This window comes from Schistocerca gregaria, chromosome 2 (assembly GCF_023897955.1).
Source record: "Schistocerca gregaria isolate iqSchGreg1 chromosome 2, iqSchGreg1.2, whole genome shotgun sequence".
Classification (NCBI taxonomy): domain Eukaryota; kingdom Metazoa; phylum Arthropoda; class Insecta; order Orthoptera; family Acrididae; genus Schistocerca; species Schistocerca gregaria.
In genome coordinates, this window is record NC_064921.1 from 577,551,708 (window position 1) to 577,571,779 (window position 20,072).

Below are 20,072 nucleotides of genomic sequence, written 5' to 3' on the forward strand. Positions count from 1 at the left end.
ATCATCACTTCTTTACTTCTAAGTGTATTAGCGATACATTTTTCAGGCAATATTCACTTATACCACTGAAGACACCGGCAAAATCGTATCGTTGTACGAGACATAGTTAGCGAGACAGACGTCGTAAAGATTTAGCTCGCTGAAAACGAAACTGCAAGTCTAAATTCACTGTAGACACAGGTGAAGATGTGTACAAATATGTGTGATATACAGGGTGTCCAAAAATAATGTATACACTCTTTGAAACTGATCATATCTTTAATGAAAGTGGTTAGAAGTACAATTTTAGTGGTGTTAGGTGCCTCATGGTACCACTTAAGGAAGTAAATATTCAAACTGGTGTCCGTCCATCCCAATACACCGCTGACCACGACTTACAACTGAGCGACATGCCAACTTGATTATTTCCAACGAATAGTATCCCAGGCTTGCTCAATTTCCTCTCTAAGATCATCCAGTGTGTGTGGTCTTGCAGCGTAAACTGAATTTTGTGAGTAACCCACAGAAAGAAGTCCAGAGGAGTTATATTTGGGGATCCAGCGGCGTACTCCACATTCCCTCTTCGTTCTATCAATCTGGCAGGCAATGTACGATGGAGAAATGCCCTCACTTCCAGGTGAAAGTAAGGTGGCGCTCCACCCTGTTGAAAGCAATAATCTTCATTTTTAAACACAACGCTAAGACCAAGTGTTATCATTTCTAACATTGCCAAGTTCGAGTCGCCCGTGACAGTTTTGTCAAAGAAATATGGCCCGATTAACCCTCTAGAATACAGACCAGAGCAGACTGTCACTCCTGGTAGATTAACATGCCTTTGCTCGATTACGTATGGATTCTCCCAGTCCCAGTACATGCAATTATGGTGGTTAATTGTTCCAGCAAGTTTAAACGTCGCTTCATCTGACCAAAGCATTCTATCTTGGAAATCTTGGAAACGTTGCTTTTCATCACATCTGTTAATGAACCACTCAAAAAATTCTCTTCGCCAATCAGGATCATCCTCGTTAAGGGCATGGAGAAATCTTCGAATGTAACGCTTGAAGTTCTGAGACCTCAAAATTCTATGAATACTGCTTCGGTAGATCCCAGTCTCACGAGAGCATTGCCTCACGTATTTCATCGGGGATCGTGTGTATGCCTGGATAACTGCATCAAAACTTTCATTGTCTGTTGATCTCCTCTTTCGCCCGCTATGTCCCTGCTTCATATCGTGCACCGTTCCTTCCACTTCAAACTTATCTCTGATGCTTGTAATTGTTACTCTTGTCTGTAGTGACGTTCCAGATTCAACTACGCAACTTCGGGTTACAGCACTCTAATTCTCGGTTTTCCAGTAACACTTAAGCATCCATTTCCGTTGTTCAAACGATAACGCTATGTTTTCTGATAAACCTGAAACAAAAGGAAGCGTTTTATGTTTTTCACCACCTTCTAAACTATTACCCATAAAAATTGTATTTTTATCTCCTTTAATTAAAGAGATAATCTGTTCCAAAAAGTGTATTCACTTTCTTGGGCACCCTGTTTATTAAATGCATGTACATTTCATCACCTTCTAAACTATTACCCATAAAAATTGTATTTTTATCTCCTTTAATTAAAGAGATAATCTGTTTCAAAAAGTGTATACACTTTTTTGGGCACCCTGTTTATTAAACACATCTAAAATATATTTGTAATGTGCGTACACCGGCCCAGTCATGGGTAAAAAGCTCATCCTGAGTCTCTGGAAACATTTCGCCTCCTACCGGGGCGGGGGAGATAACCTGAAGAGAGATGTGGGAGGAGGGGCACAGGGAGGAGAAAGGTGATGGACAGAGAAAGGAAGGTGTGACGTGATCGGCTCAGGGGATGAGGAGACGGAGAGGTGACAAGAAGATATGGACAAAGGGAAGGGAGGAGGAGGAGATCTCTAGAGAGGAGTTGGTGTATGTAGAAAGAGAGAGTAGGTGGAGGAGATGAACGGAGACGGGCATGGGGCATGGGAGGAGGAAATAGGCCGAGAGGGGGGCGGTGGAAGGGGGAATGGACAGAGAGACATGGAAGGAGGAGATGGACATAATAAAGATTTGAATAAGTACATACCGGTGCATTTTTTTAGTAACAACGCTTTAACCGTAGGTAGAATCGCGGTGCCGAACGAGTAACAAAATATATTTAATGATAAAGTAAAGCATTATCTGAACGTGTTTCATCCCATGCCGCTATCCCTTGCCAGGTAGGCTTCCCATCCACTGCTGTGGTATTAGGCTTTAAGCACAACTAACAGAAGACTGGCGTGAACTTTAGTAGTGGTTCACAAAGTCTGCTTACATCTGCTGGTTAACTTTGCCGCGTCTACTAAGGGTGTCAACCAGATGGGACAATGACATCATCCCGCTTAGAGAGGCAACGGGCGAGGAAAGCATGATCCCCAGCAGGGGCAGCCAATGGCGTGGATTTGATGTAGGGATCCATGCGGCGTTATAATCCGTGACCCAGCAGTCTCCAAGTCAATCTTCCAAGAGAAGTCTTTAGCGAGTAGTCTTCCATCTACAGTCAACAGTCGGTTGGCTTCGACGCAGCCCTTCTACAGAGTTCTGGAGATAGCAACCACCATATTGGAATACTTCTGTTACTGTGCGCAGCCCACGCCCTTGAGGCCTGTGAGCAGGTATTTTTACTAGAATGAGATTTTCACTCTGCAGCGGAGTGTCCGCTGATATGAAACTACCTGGCAGATTAAAACTGTGTGCCCGACCGGGACTCGAACTGGGGACCTTTGCCTTTCGCGGGTAAGTGCTCTACCAACTGAGCTACCGAAGCACGACTCACGCCCGGTACTCACAGCTTTACTTCTGCCAGTATCCGTCTCCTACCTTCCAAACTTTACAGAAGCTCTCCTGCGAAACTTGCAGAACTAGCACTCCTGAAAGAAAGGATATTGCGGAGACATGGCTTTGCCACAACCTGGGGAATGTTTCCAGAATGAGATTTTCACTCTGCAGCGGAGTGTGCGCTGATATGAAACTTCCTGGCAGATTAAAACTGTGTGCCCGACCGAGACTCGAACTCGGGACCTTTGCCTTTCGCGTGCAAGTGCTCTACAATCTGAGCTACCGAAGCACGACTCACGCCCGGTACTCACAGCTTTACTTCTGCCAGTATCCGTCTCCTACCTTCCAAACTTTACAGAAGCTCTCCTGCGAAACTTGCAGAACTAGCACTCCTGAAAGAAAGGATATTGCGGAGACATGGCTTAGCCACAGCCTGGGGAATGTTTCCAGAATGAGATTTTCACTCTGCAGCGGAGTGTGCGCTGATATGAAACTTCCTGGCAGATTAAAACTGTGTGCCCGACCGAGACTCGAACTCGGGACCTTTGCCTTTCGTGGGCAAGTGCTCTACCAACTTTTTTTTTTTTTTTTTTTTTTTTTTAATGGACCTTTGCCTTTCGCGGGCAAGTGCTCTACCAACTTTTTTTTTTTTTTAATAGTACAAAATTTATTTTTTAATACAAATGAGATTCAATTACAAAATAGTACACAAGAAAACAACTTATTGGGAAAAGTCTTACAAAGCTTCACCTTTGTGGTGCAGAACATAACAATTAAGCTCAAATTTTACACTTCAAATGGAAAATAAAAATATTACAAAAAAAGAAAAGGAAAAAATCTGTCTGTGCATAAAATAACCTCCCATCTTTTTGGTTACTTTCATGGAAATGCGATGAAAAAGCCACAAAACTGAAGTTGTACTAAGGCACTTATGCAAATAACATGTACAGAAATATGTCAATGAATACTTAAAGAAAATGGTGTTTCGACACACACTAATTATTAAGCTCAACAAAAATATAATCACAGCCTACAATGCTTATTTCACAAACTACTAACTACATTTTTTTTTGTTTTGAGAATGCATAAAAAACAAGGCAGCCATGCGCAAAAAGTTGCCAATAAAGTGAACTAAAAAGGGCCATCTTGCTCGCCGCGGTCACATTGCTAGGCGGGCGGCCAGGAACGGGCGGTCGTCATTGCATTGGACATCACCAGCCACCAATCGTTGGAGCGCCCGGGGCCGCTGCACACAGTCAGAGACTGTTTCTGTTACCATAGGGGAATCGTGGAAAGATCACATCTACAAGTTAATGTCTTCTCACACCCGGCACACCCCAGCTGGGTGGTGGATCCATGAATGACGAACCCAAATAGTTCGCAAAAAGGTTCCGGTAATCCTGTCTGTTCGTTAAGACCAGAAACTCGTCGATCATATAGTACCATAAATCGAGGAAGTCTTTGTCTCCATCGCGGTATATGTAGTGTATCGCCATTCCTCGTACCCAATTAACCGCATTCATCCGGGTCATAGGGAAATAGACAGCGTCGGGATGAAAGAGTTCTTGGGGTAAAATCGAAACGTAGGGGCGGCGGAGCAGGAAAGCCAGGATCTGGCGGATCAGTTTCCAGCACTCACGCGCGGGGCCACAGTTCAGTCTATGTTCGTCCGTGTCTAACGTCGTGCAACGGGGGCACACAGGGTCGTCAATTAGGTGAATGGCATGCAGCCGTTGTCGGGTTGGAAGTTTCTCGTTAACGACCACATACCACGTCGACCGCACGAAAGTAGACAGGAACGGCGCGTGGATAGCTCGCCATACTCGTGGCCAGTCGACCGTAGGGTGGCGCCGTACAATGTCGTTATCCGGAGTCCAGTGCTGGAGAGCACTATAATAAGTCTTCGCTGTCGGATTCCGTGTCTCCGATATAACCCGCAACACATAGCTATGCTCTACGAAAAACGTTCTAATGTGTGACAGCGAGGGCGATAAATGTCCAACTGGTACCGGTGGGTACAGCGTACGTGGGGCCACTTCTTCAATCAGTAGGCCTGGGAGACTGGCTGTTGGTGAAAGCCAGAGTCGCCTCATGGAACGGAGATACAGTGCCAGCGCTCTGTGCTTGACGTGAGTGAGTCCAACACCGCCTTTGTCGAAGGGTAAAGTAAGCGTAACAAAACGGATCTTGAAAACAGCACCATCGTTCACCACGTGTCCAAACACTGCCTGTATCCTGGAAGCCATCGTGTCCGTTATCGGCAGTACATGGGCGTAATGGTTAAGGTGAGAAGCCATGTACACATTAACGTATTGGGCGCGTTGCAAAATGTTCAATGATCTGAATTTATTGAGACGAGCCTCTAAACGGAGTCGTCGTAAGACCATACGATACGTAAAGGCCGCCGTGCGTTGTATTTGTCGATGGAGTGATATCCCTAAACACTTGAGCATCGGGACCTTTGTCAGAGGTACGGCCAGACCTGCAGGCATTCCTCGTCCTACCTCCATGTAGCGTGATTTCCGAAGGTTGAGCACACTGCCTGCCACCGCCCCATACTGGTGGAGCCAGGAAAACGCCGTGTGTATTTCGTCACCAGACCGTGCTAAGAACATCACATCGTCGGCGTATGCACCACATCGAAAGGTTACGGAACGGAGGGTAAGTCCTTCTAAGCGTCGCCGTAGTCCGTGAAGAGCTGGTTCGAGGGCAACGGCGAAGAGCATGGCAGAAAGAGGACAACCCTGCCGGACGGACCTGTTGACACGGACGGGGGCGGACCGACAGCCGTTGATCATAATCCTCGTGACAGCCCCATGGATCAATCGAAGCACAACAGACGTCGTCAGACGCGGGACACCGATGTGTTCCATAACAGCACGCAGGAAACCATGGTTAACGCGGTCGAAAGCATGGTCGAAGTCCAGCGCAACAAGAGCGCCTTGGAGGCGGCAAGTTTGCATGAGCGCCACCACGTCTCTATAGGTGCTTAAAGTCGTAAACACATTAGTGTCGCCCCCGAGGCAGGTTTGATCAGAGTGAATGGCCGCCATTACCGTAGGTTTGAGCCTCTCACGGAGCATGCGTGTCAACAGCTTATAGTCAGTGTTTAGCATTGTCAACGGGCGAAAATCAAGAGGGCGACGGCCTCCGCCGGGTTTGGGCACAGGGATCAAGAGACCCTCAGTAAAGTCAGATGGTACCTGAAAATCGGCGTCCAGGAGTTCACTGTACATCCTGACCCACATTGGGCCCATGAGATCAAAGAACCGCTTGTAAAATTCAAGAGGGAGGCCGTCAGGGCCAGGCGTTTTGTTGGGAGAGCCACGCAACAGAGCCTCTCGCAGTTCTTCCAAAGTCACCGCCGACAAGAGCGTAGCATCATCTTGTAGGTTCCGAGAGACTGGTAGGTCAGATAGGACTTCCCTGACCCCTACATTCATGTGGGACTCCCTCTCGTAAAGAAGTTTATATGACTGTGTGAACGCTCGGACGATATCCATTTGTGCGTCAACGCGTCGCCCGTCCTCCGTCTCAACCTCGGTAATGAGCTGCCTCTTGCGTCTTCGGCGTTCTTGAATGATATGGTGGAGGGAAGGTCGTTCCCCACGAACATCATCAGTCGTCCTCGCTCGCACCCGCACACCCGCAAGACGAACGGCGTTGATACGAAGCAATTGTGCCTTGACGCGTTGTACTGCTGATTGTCGCTCTGGCGACGGCGGTTGTACAGCCAGTTCGCGGAGCGCAGTATAGTAAAAATCAGTAGTCGCAGTATACGAGCGCGCTCGGTCGCGTCCATAGCTGACTAATGTTCGGCACAGTGCGGGTTTTGCACACCGTAACCACCATTGAAGTACAGAACGGTAGGCGGGTAAACGCCGGTGGCAATTGCTCCATGTGGACTCGACTGCGCGTCTGCAATTTATCTCATCAAGAAGGGCCACATTGAGGCGCCACGGACCCCTACTTCGGCGGACGCGCTGGCGGGGAAGGGTGAGAGTACACACATATGCGAGGTGATCCGTGAACGCTGCCGGCCACATCTCAGCGTCGACAACGGCCGATCGTAGGCCGCGGGTGACGTAGACTCGATCCAAACGGCTCGCGGAGTGACTAGTAAAGTAGGTGTGTGCTCGACGGTCGCCGTGTTGGATGATCCAGGTGTCCAACAAGGCCAAGTCCTGTACAAGTGCCTGGAGTGCCGGGCAGGTGGTATAGTGTGGCTCCTGGTCGGATGGGCGGAGCACACAATTAAAATCGCCGCCTACTACCAAGTGGTCGGTATTGCCCTGGAAGAGCGGGGCTATATCTTCGGCAAAAAAGGTGCGCCGTTCTCTCCTTTTGCCGGTGCCTGAAGGAGCATATAAGTTCACCAGACGTACTGTACCAATCGTGAGTGCGACCCCCCGGGCCGACGGTAAATAGGAGACATCAGTGGCCATTATCCCTTCCCGCAGTAGAATCGCCGTACCTCCGCCGCCCACATCTGCAGGCATAGTGTAGGCGTCATATCCGTAGGCATCGAGACAGAGTCCTGATCGGACTTCTTGAAGGAAAACAACGTCCAGATCCGCAGCGCGTAACGTATCCTTCAGCATACGGGTCTTGACATCAGATGTAATGCCATTGACGTTGATCGTGGCGAGGCGGTATGCCTGGTCCATCAAGTCTCGGGAGGTGACCATGGTATGACAGGGGGGCAGTAGTCGTGACGTGGAGCGCCGGTCTTGCGAAGTGCTAGGCAGCGACGAGAGGTGCTCATGCCGTCCTAGGCGTCTGTCGCCGGCCGCGTAGACGCTGCCATCGGCATCGGTGCATCGTCTTGGTTCTGAAACGCATCCTGCAACTCCATCTCCTGCGCCCAGTCGCCCAGGGACGTTGTCACCACTGGATCTCGAGAGGCAGACGGAGGCAAGGGTGCATCCCCGGTGTCGGAGCTGCGGTGATCTCCCGCATCCCCATGTGGTCCAGACCCAGCGGTAGTGGGAGAAGACGTCGAACCGTGTGAGACGGTAGGGTCGCCTGTGTCGGCGCGGTGGAGCGGTTGAGGCACCTCGTCATCCAGCGGTGTCGCCTCGGGCTGTTCTACGTCGTCGGTTGTCTTGCGCCGCTTCTTATGACGCTTGGGTGATTTCTGTTTACGCTGCCGCGCCTCTGTTTCCGACGTAGGGCAAGTGGAGGACGCTGCATCCTGTGCTTCAACTTCCATCGCACCGTCGGCGAGCCGTTGTGACGGTGCGCCGGGGTCCGACGAAAGGACATCAGTAGCATCAGCACTGAAAGACGCTTGGGGCTCCGTGGAAGCTACTGCAGGGTCCTCCAAAGCTCGCACCAATACAGTGGGGTCGTCATATACAGCTGGCGTCTCCCGTCTCGCCGCCGCAACATACGTAATCGGCAGAGAGGTCGGTGTCGACGGACGAATCTGGTCGGTCGAGGGTGTCTGCACGAGACGGCGTTGCAGGCATTCGGTACGCATGTGTCCCGTCTGGCCACAACCGGAGCAGGTTCTCGGCTGACCGTCGTAAATAATTATTGCCCTGCAACCAGCGATCGTGAGATACGAAGGAATATGGCGATGCAGGTCAATACGAACTTGTCGCACCCCGTTAAGGACAGGGTAGGTGTCGAAGGTCTTCCATTTTTCGGCCGTGTGGCCGAGAACTGTTCCATAGGGTCGAAGAGCAAGGGTGACCAAATCCGCTGGAACTTCAAAAGGGAGCTCAAACACGCGCACATTTTGGATTCCCAATCCAGCACGTTCAAGCGTCACCACGCCCACGTTTCCGTCTGAGTGGCAGAACCGATAACCTGCCGTCGAGCGTCTGAGAAGTTTGTCACATGCTTCGTCGTCAGTGAACTTAAGATATACGACGCTGGAGACAATAGATAAGTGGATACCGATCAGCTCGTTAGGATCAACATGTACCACATCGCGTAAAAAACGCTCTACTTCGTGGGCCTTGGGTCTAGAGTACGTAGTGTCGAACTGCAGCTTGATCGTGGCTTTCCGATACGAAAGAGCCATCGTGTGTCAGGAACGTGACGGCAATACGTAACACTAGCGCGCCGGCGCGGTAAACAACAACACACCCGGAAACGCGACACGGAGCGGCCGGGACGTACCGCACCGCTCCACAGCCAAAGGCCGACTGGCCAACTGAGCTACCGAAGCACGACTCACGCCCGGTACTCACAGCTTTACTTCTGCCAGTATGCGTCTCCTACCTTCCAAACTTTACAGAAGCTCTCCTGCAAAAGGCAAAGCCAAAGGTCCCGAGTTCGAGTCTCGGTCGCGCACACAGTTTTAATCTGCCAGGAAGTTTCAGATATTTATACTAACAGTTACGCTTCTCAGTCTGTGCAGATTGTGTAAATCGTATTTGATGTTAATTTGTACGTGAATTATTAAAAATATATGTCGTGGTACTTGGACTGATTTATTTTGTGTAGCGGTTATAGTCCCCCTAGTTTGGCGCGTACTCTGGAACCCGACCACATCGGTGGTGCGATCCATAACGTGACTATTACAACAGTGATGCCGTCATAGTGTGTTACTAGTAACTCCGACAGCTCCTTTCAGGAGGGCAGTCGTATAGACTACGAAACACCTGTATCGTTGTATTATTCACATGCATCCAGTTATTTGGCAAGCGCAAGGCCACTCACAAGCAGCCACGGAAGCAGAATTACTCCAGAAGACATGAAGTGGATCACGCCGACAAGGTGACGCCACGTACTGATATTATGTTATCAATACTGAATCTTTTGTAAATCATTTGTTACAATACATTAAATGCATTCGTAAGTGCATGGTATCGTCAACCATTAGCTGTAGAAGGGAATTAAGACAATGAATATTTGTAGCGGACCGGGACTCGAACCCGTATTTCCCGCTTATCGCGAGAGGTCGCCTTACCATTTGGCTATCTGAGGACGACTCACGGCCAGACTTTCGTATGTTGTTAACCATTCGTCTACGATCTGCACTCCTACATCCATTATGTATATTCCCGTACAGGTCAGACGTTCTAATTGAAAGACTCTTGTCCAGTACCGGCAGAGAAATACTGACTATGATGTAAAGTTCCTTTGGACACGCGAGCCGCCACTGAAGCTGATATGCTTCAGAAGACATCAAGTGGGTCCTGCCGACAAGATGACGCAACATACTGATCTCATGTTAGCACTATTCCCATTGTAATCAGAATGCATGTATGTATGCATGCATGTCCCAAGGAACTTTGCATCGTAGTCAGAGGAACACAGGCACTGTTGGATGACCAGTGACAGCAGCGAGTGGGCAGTGTCACTGGTTTCACCCACTATAGCCGGAAAAGGAACGATGGTCAGCTATATAGACTGACTAGAAAGACTTTACTGCACACGGGTTGCTCAGGGGGTGGAGAAAATAATGTACACTCCATATAGTGTATTACATATTGCTGCAAGTTTACACCACGGCATACGTGTAAATACTGCGATGAGCTGCAGTGCGCAGTTGACGTTCCATGTCTTGGTGACTATCTTTGACTGAGTCATACGCTTTGATTTGCGACCGTCGTCACAAGAGATCGGTGAAATGTGTGACATCTCAGAGTTACAGAAAAGGGTATCTAGTTGGTGCATCGTTGGTGGGAGCATCTGTGAGAAAACGACTGAACTGTTCAACGTTTCCCAAGGGACAGTGTTCCCGATAGTGACAGCGTACACAAAACGTGGTAAAACGTCATCAGCGAAGAGCAATAGATAGTGAAAGCCGAACTTAACTGAGAGACAGAGGAGCGTTAAAAAAGATGGTGACTACAAACATAAAACTACCGTGGCAAAAGAGTACTGCAGAACTGAGCACTCACTTGAGTAATACTGTGTCGACAAAAGTAGTACGGCGGGAGTTTTACGAAGGGCTGCGATTTCGGAAACCCTTAACAACCAAACCCAGTGCAAAGCTGTGGTAGAAGTGATGCCACGATCGTAAAACCTTCACAGTTTATTACTGGAGGAATGTGGTGTGGTCCAATGGCCATCGTTCACATTATTTTCCACAAATGGTTGGGTTATGTATAGAGAACCTCAAAACAAGCCCACAGTCAGGCCCACGTGCTTCCTACGGTGAAGCCTTGGAGAGGTTCTTTTATGATTTGGTCGCATACATCTTGGTATTCAGCTTAACCTCTCGTTACCCTCACTGGCCGAATTCCTTCGAATGAATTTCTCGACATATTTCACAATTATATACTTACCCGATTAGCATTTTGCTGCAAATACCATCTTATTCCAAGATCATAATGCGTTCATACACATCCAAAAACTTTCAGGCATCGGTTGTGAAGAAACAGAATATTTTTCCATGGGCACTACAACCGCCAGGCTTCAACAACCTTTATGATGATTATAATGGCAGGGAGTCAATAGCCGATTTCCGGCTCCAATGTCGTTGAACCAGTTGGTGGATGTTTTGGGACAAGAAAGCGAGAACATAGCACTGGAGACTCTGAGGACACACTCCGTATCTATTCCTCAAAGAACTTCTGCTTTTCTCAAAGACAATTGTGGCCTAACTCCACCTTAATAAGGAAATACTGTGTATATGTCAGGTGTTCAAATTATTTTGACCGCCCCTGTAACCAAGCGTGATTTCTTATTGTCAAATGCTTGTGCATGTGTGTACGGGATCGTTCTTTTTTTTTCGGGTGAGGGCCCGTTTGAATTACGATATTCGGACGTTGACAACAAGTTAGCTGAAAATTTACAGAGTAAAATTCTAGTTGCGGCGACGCGCCATGAATTTTATCGGACAATTAAGAATCCTGGACAATCTTTTAAAGAGTGGGTTACCGTAATGCAAATTCTGACTCGCGATTATCGCTTCAGGTGCGAAAATCTGAACTGTGCTCTTTCTTGCCCTCAGACAGTGGTCAGGAATGTGCTTACAGCTCATTCTCCAGACTCTGGGCATCGAATAACACCATGTTAGACGAATGTTTATCGGTTATTCAAGCCTTAGAACAGGCAAAGCAAATAGAGTAAGCGTTTGAACACAGAGGAACCTAGGGTTTCAAGACATATTTTCGGACTGGTGATGTTCGCAAGGATACACAGAATAGTAAAACTCGCATGATGTCTGGGAACAGTGCCGCATCCCCTAATAGGGTCAAATTGAGATTCCACTGGAAAATCATCTGATGCCCAATGTTGTGCTCAGTGCGTCGTGGCTCTTAAGAGACATTCACGCTTCACAATCGCATGAAGTGCCAATATTGTCGGAAAAAAGTCAAAAGATATAGGTTTGTTGACAAAAACAGACCCAATTCTTGGTATCCTTTCATAACGTCAAAGTTCGTAGTGATTCACGGAATCAATATGATAAAAACGAATGGTATCTGGTCTTCACAATCAAGATAACAGGTTCATGAGACTATCTGTACAGTCATTATATGTTGTTTCCAAATGATGATGTAGTTTACCGTCTAGTAAGTCTTGAGGAAATCAAAAGAAGCGCCAGGATGGTGGCCGGGGAGTGGTAAGGTGTAGGAAAATAAACTCATAAATAAAAATCTATGTGATTTTTAAACAGAACAATTTCTTGATAGCGAAGGATAACAATTGAGGTAAAAGTGTAAATGTCTTTTGACTAGGGCCTCTCCTCGTGTAGACCGCTCGCCGGATGCAAGTCTTTCGATGTGACGCCACTTCGGCGATTTGCGCGTCGATGGGGATGAAATGATGATTACAACACAACACCTAGTGCCTGAGCGGAGAAAATCTCCGACTCAGACGGGAATCGAACCCGGGCCCTTAGGACTGACATTATGTCGCGCTGATCACTCAGATACTGTGGACGGACGCAATGGAAGTGGAAGATACAATGACTTTGAAGCAAAAATTTGGCTCAGAAACAATTACGTACAATTTTTAAAAGTGTACAGAACATTTGTACAAGCATGTCAGTGCCTATAATTAAATGCAAAAACGACTCAAGGCAACATTAGCAATTTGTGACCAAGAGCTTGAGGTGAAGAGATAACAATAATGATCGTGAACCACTAAATTAGCGGAATAGGTGAAATCACGTTGTTACAGAATAGTTCATGAGAAGACGAGAAGGCACACCAAAAATATATCTATTTTAGTCTACAGGCGTTCAGACTACAACATTTATTCTAATACTATTATGTTTCTGGCCCATGGCTTAGCAATTCATTGTAGTAAATGAGACCACTTTAAATGTTAAACATACACAGAATACTGAACTTACAGTAGCAACCGGTGAAGTCCACTGTCACTGCAAAATGGATTTTAAATTTTAAAACACTCTAGCTTCGGCAGAGACATTAATATAAAAACAACCAACTCTCGGCAGCGTTACCACAGATTATCACAAACAGCTTTAGCAAAAGGACTTCACATCATTGACAAATACCAGTTAAGCATAGTAGCAGTCATTCAGATTGTTAAGAAGTGAGACATACTAGATACTATAGCAGAACATCACTTGCCAGCAGTGCAGTGAAATTAATATAGAACCACCCTGAGGCAACTAAATTAAGTTAAATGCTCAGTTACGAATTAACAGAACAGTTAATGACAGTGTACAAACAGCAATACAGACACTCAATTCATTAGTTTAAGACTACTGGGGCAGCAGAGGGAGACAAACAAAAGCGCACTGCAGTAGAAGCAAAAGAGGCGAGCACACTCAAGTGCAGTAGAACAGCAAAGAACTTATTGTGAAGTACATATATGAAATTAGCTGGCTAGCTGTTTTAAAAGATACGACATATCTCCCAACAGTAGTTTATACAGGACTGAACAGGCTCCTAGATTTATCTTGGCACCTTATTTTGTATTTTTCCTTTTAGCTGTGAGCTTTGTTTCACTTGGAGGTACTCAGTACAATACACCTAGGCCCGCTTGCGGGCTCCCTCTTGTATTTAGTACAATAACAATTATGAAAGGACCATTAGCTGCCCTGTAAAATACAAACTGTATTTATCCAAGTGACAGTATAAAAAAAGAAAAAACACAAGCACCAACGATAGGAGCAAAGTTAGAGAGGTCAAGATAAACAATTATCGAGAAAGTTTGAGAGCAATTATTCGAGCATGCAGGTTTGTAGACAATACAGGCACTAACAAGCCGTTCAACACAATAGTATGATTATGGAGTCTAAAAAATGTCAATAGTTGATTTAACGACTAACCCATATTCACTACAAGTCGCAAAACGTGTTCAGAACTGCTGGAGATAGCACAGTACAGAAACAAACGTGTTCATGTGCGTGCCTCAGTATATCAGGCCAGCCACAAAAAAAAAAAAAAATGGCTCTCAAACTGTAAGAGTAACCAGTATGCTCAAGGCCACAAAAACTGTTCATCAGGTTCAAAAATTTCTATATGTAGCTGGAAATGGACGCTCACCATAACATCCGCAGGCCTCAGGTAAGATGGATTCCCAAGCCACGTTTGCCTCCGACACGTTATTGACTGGCTGAGAGTCTGAATTCCAACATGTGTTTCACTGTCATAGCACATACCCCGAGTCAAACTACCAACTTGGCATGATGTTCAATCTACAGGCACATCAAAACGTTCGCAGAAACCGCGAACCCCAAGCTACACACAATTCCACTCACAAGACGAAAGTACGCCACACAAGACCAAATATTGGCGCTCGGCACTGCCTCCCTGCCCCTTGGCGAAATGACGTCCTTCCGTTATCCAGCGACTGGTCAGAGACATTCACCGTGAATGGCTGCTACCGACGTAAGCGACCAGCCCTGATACAGCATGAGTGTGGCTCAAAAGCAAATTCCAAAATGAGATGGGTGAAATATTTGTTCAGTGTAAAAAGTGACAAATGATTTTAAATAATGAAAAGTGTGAGGTAATCCTCAAAAGAACTAAAATTAATGTGTAAAATTTCATTTACACGATAAATTATACTGTCAGTTCCACTAAATACATCGGGAAAACAATTAGAAACAGCTTAAACTGGAAAATGATGTAAGGTTGTGGGGAAGGCAGATCGAAGACTTCTTTTTATGGGCGGAATACATAGAAACTGCCTACACTATGCGTGAACGTTGTCTTCTGGTGTATTGCTGCGTGGTGCGGGGTCCATACTGCATAGGACTAATGGGAGAGGAACACGTTCTAAGAAGAGGCTCGTTTTGTATTCCTGGGAAATCAGGGAGAGACTGTCAGGGTATGATACGAATCTGGAAATCAGTGATTGAAACAAAGATGTTCTTGATGAAGCGAGATTTCAATCTCCGTCTCTCTACTTTGCTTACGAAAATACTTCGTTGAGACCAACCTACGTAGGGAGATACGATCATCGTAATAAAATAGGGCAAATCAGAGCTTATATGGAATTACTTAAGTGGTCGTTTTTGTCACTGAGCCGTAGTAAAGTTAGCTTTGAAAAGCGCGCCGCAGCGCGTAGCGTGAAGCAGTCGCCCTCCATATCCTGGCGGTGGCGCTGTTGTCACAATTGAAGGCTTCGGTGTCTTCCTCTAGCGGGAAAGGGGGAAAGCGGGCTGTTCGTGTGGGTTTAAGAAGTGGGCTCTCGTGAAGAGTTGGCAGTCGCGGAATCAAGAAGCAACTTCTCTGCCGGTGCTAGAGGGACAGCACGCAGACCGTGGCATCAGCGTAAGCGACGCGAGCAGCGGCTCCGTGGTATGGGGCGTTAACTGCTCGTCGCGAAAGGAATCTCTCTGAGCGTGGGTCCGCAAGGGGCCTTATCTCCAGTTCGGCCGTATGCTGCCGATTGGCGAGGAGATTCTAAAAATCGGCGCGCCTTTCTGCGTCCGTTGAAACGGCTGGCAGCTGGCGGCTCGTCAGGGCACTGTGTTGGTTCAGTCCAGGGAGTCGTAATGCACCAGAAGTTGAGTAGTGATTGTTAACAGATTTTATGAAGTTTAATTGAATTCGATTTACTTATTCTTATTAATTATACCAGATGAATTATTTGGGGGTTTCCCGCCATTTATTCTCGTCTGCCCACCCGCGGGAAGGTGGCAATAGTAGATAGGGTGGTCCGTTAGTCTCCTTTTGAGGGCGAAAGGGGGCAGTCAGAGTAAATCTGTGGTTCGGATTGCTTCTTTCCCCTCCCATCTTACCTACGGGTTTCTTCGACTATTAGCCTCTGCCATGTCTGTGAAAGTCTAAGGGACCTATGACTGTACTGTTTAAAATGCAAGCCTCTAACACCTGATCCATTCTCTCGCCTGCCGTAACTAGTATTACTAGGCTCACGTGTAAACGGAACTCTAAGAAAGAAGAAAAATTTCTTTTGCCTCGTGGTAAGAACTAGTCAACTGCATAACGAATTCCTGCTCATCTGGAAGCTGTAATTTAATTAAATTTGTTTTTATGTTTATTTGGCTGTAGGTAAGCAAGGTTGTTAATGTACGCCGTAGTGGATTTTTTATATTGTTTCTAGTCAGCAAATACTGTTGTATTTTTTCCAATTCAATACCTTTTAAGGCTTTTACTCAACGTGCTTATGTGTTTTATACAGGTAGTTGGTTATTAGTGTGTTTACTTCCCATGCAAAAGTTCGCCATTGCATTACCGGTAGAAATTGTTACCTCGAAAGAACAATGTTGTAAAAGTTTGCAAGTCCTACCTGGCGAGCGTGTGTGTTTTCTGTAAGTTAAATGGCAGAAATTTGTAAAACTGGTTTTCTTTTATACATTTCGGAAATGATTATGTTATTAACTGTAGTGTCCCCCCGCGTGCATGACTCTATTTTGAGAACTTTTGTAAATAGGATTGTCTTTATATGTTGCAGACAAGTTAGATTCTGCTCCATTTGATGAATGGAGTGAAATTCACCTGTAATTTAGCTGAGATTGAAATATTATTTAGCGTCGCGTTGTAAATGTTAAACTGTTTGCCTGTACTTGACTTTTACTGGCGTGAAATTTGTTTGTTAAATGATTGTTGTTTTTTTAAATATCGTAAATACTTGCACCAAATTTGAATAAAAAGTGTTACTCAAAATTCATCTACATCTACATCCATATTCCGCAAGCCACCTGACGGTGTGTATAATTTCACCAGTTATTCCTTGGCACCTACTTCCACTCTGCATTTTGTATTTTGATTGAGATTAATAACCTTTGGTGAACCAGTAGTAATTTTACATACACTCGCGTGTTGTTTGAGAGTTGAACGATGAGAAATAATGTGAAAGTGGTTCAATGAACCCTCTGCCAGCCACCTAAATCTCAGTTGCACAGCAACAGTGAAGATGGAGAAACAACATCGACCATCGGGTACTCTACTTACAAGGATAACACAGAAAATACGGTGAACGTATTCAATTCTAATGTTGATGATTTTTCAGGGTTCCTGGCTGTTAAGCTCAGTGGAAGCAAATTTCAATTTCAATGTTGCTCTAAACCTATATCGCAAACAACGCTAAATATACTTTCAATGGAATCCCACAGTTGCTCAAATGTCACGAAACATTGACGAATTACAGTTACCCTACAACTGCAAAAGAAGGTGTCAAGTGCTTGTAAATACAAAAATAAGCTCGTACACGTTCCGTTTCTGCTGACACAATCAGATACAGCTGCCAACATCCTGGATCTGTTCCACTGCTTGGTTTCATAGTGTAGGATTCGGTAGATCACATCCAGGTAATAGATGAAGGGAATGTGTGCACGCAAATCTGCACAAAGAATTTTCAGGTTCCCGCGGTACCATCCAGAAGAGGGCATCACCGCACGTCTTGATAGAATTCCGAAATTTTGTAAGTTTCCTGAAGCTCCGGGAGGAAAAGTGAAACAGGAGCAGCACGGGAAAGACGCAGATAAGATCATAGATTCTGTCTGCAACAATCTGTGGACAACCCTAATCATTATCGTCTAGAAACCCAACCAGACTCTACGTATGTGTGGGGATTCCTAGCCGACAGTTAATACACAATATGAAGTAGATACATATCCCGTTCTGAGGCCTGAAGAGAGATCTTAGTTGGGTCACAGACGATTCTTCTCCTACATCTACTCCTCAACCAGAGAATTAACAGTTGGTAATAGGCAGTAAGTCCTTGTGCTTCACAATTACAAAAGCCCTCCTTTGCCCAACGACATTATCGTCAGAGGGAACACCTTTGATGAGCACATCCACAACTTGGACCAGTTAATGCACTACTCACATCACGCATTTCTTGTAGTGAACATGGACAAGTGTTCTTTTCTCCAGAACGAGCCTGAGTATCTGGGTCGTATCCTATCCTAAAACTAAACACTTCCAGATCATAGCTCAGCTTCTGGCTCCTAATAAACTGAAACAACATCATCCAGGAACACATCGGGTATTACAGTAAGTTCACTGCTGCAGCATATATGAATGTGGAGCCAGGAAGGTCGAAATTTGGGAACAGTCATTGAAACGTCAATGGGCGTTCGAGCAAGTGAAGGGGCCCCCTTCTGGACTTCATGTAGTACATTGCTACCCATAGTAGCCCTTGAACGTGGCCTTGAAGGTTTCAGACATTGGGATTCAGGCAATGTTTCCCCACAGGATGGTTGCAGGGAACAAGCCCACTGCATTTGTATCTAAAATACTGAACACGGCAGTGTGGCTACTCACAAACTGAGCAGGCAGCCTCAGCTCTATTTTCGCTATTAGATAATTCCTGAACTACGTCAGTGGGTGATACTTTCTATTACAAACAGACCACAAGCCCCTTCTTACAGTTTTCCATCTGGAGGCTCTGATTCCTACTAAGACGCAGCAAGTTTGCAACGTTGGTCACTTTTTCTTTCGAACCACGAGACCGAGTTCTGGTCATCCTCTTTCACAACTACCTGTGGACAGCGATGCGTATTTTGATGGATGTTAAGAAGTGTTTCTCAGGGTCGACGCTTTCTAACCAGGCCATGTTCCATCTCAGTTGGACATTTTTAATTGCTTACATGCTTCGATCACTCAAGATCATTTTCAGATCAAAAACAAAGTAAAATTATGTATGTAAAATTTAATATTTTACAATAAGTAGAGAGGACATAAAAATGAATATAAATATAGAACTGTAAACTATTAAATGGCAGATATTTATTTTTACCTTATACTAAGTTTGGAGCTGTTACTGAGTGGTCGAAACACGTAATGTAATTGAAAATGTGCATCTTAGACAGAACAATAAATGAGAATTATCTCAAAATACCTTACAGTTGTTGAATATCTCGAGATATGTCCTTTCAGAATATGTCCGCTAGAATCATACTCATAATAGTTTAAATTACTGATTAAATATTTAAATTTGTTGATTAATGAATAAAGATATAATTAGCTACATGCTCCGTTAAATATTTTACAGAAGTCATCTCAATTGCAGAGCCCGTCCCAATGAAGATTATTTACTTCTTTCCCACTAAAGAGAAGGTACACAAGTGATTTCTTATACTATAATGACTGTGAAACCTGGTAGTCAAGGTTGCAAGATTCGGTTACTGTTGTGGACGGGATCGTATTCAGTTACTATTGGTTCCCTTTTTCAATGACACAACATTTATTTTAAAACGATGATTTCAAACTCAGAAATAAATGAAGATATCACACGTTATTAATGAAAGAACAAACAACCATATAATTAATAGTGCTTTCAGTGCGTTACCACTTACCAAATGAGCACAAAATACAGACATGACAAATAATATTTTCAAAACAAGTCAATGTGACCCCAATTACAATTTTAAGGCTAGTAGCCACAGTCACAGCTGAAGGCCTTTAACGCCAAGAACGTCAGTTATAAAAAAAAATTAACAAAGACACAGTAAAACAGCAATGCAATAGCAAAAGTTAATTTAAAAAGACTGCCAACTGATCACCAAACAGGCGAGACAAAATGATGGTAATCTTGGTAGCACAACGGTCTGAATCGCTGTAATGGCAAGAACGGCAATTATATAAAGTATTTCAGAAACATACAATAAAACAGCAAATACAATAATAAAACACAAGGGCCAATCACAGAAGGTGCACCAGGAATCGACCTCTGAGTAGGTCCAGCAGAAAACATTTTCATGAAGGATGAGATAGGCAGCCAAGAGTTGCATTCACTTCACAAGATGGTAACTCAAAGTATTGGCAGTCTAACGAATGACTAATGATAATTTTGCTGAGCCTACCTGACGTCGCATAAACCAAATGCCAAGATGTAAAAATGGGCCAAAGCCGGAACCGCCGGTCTGGATTTCACTCACAGAATACCTTGCTTAGAGCCCCCGGA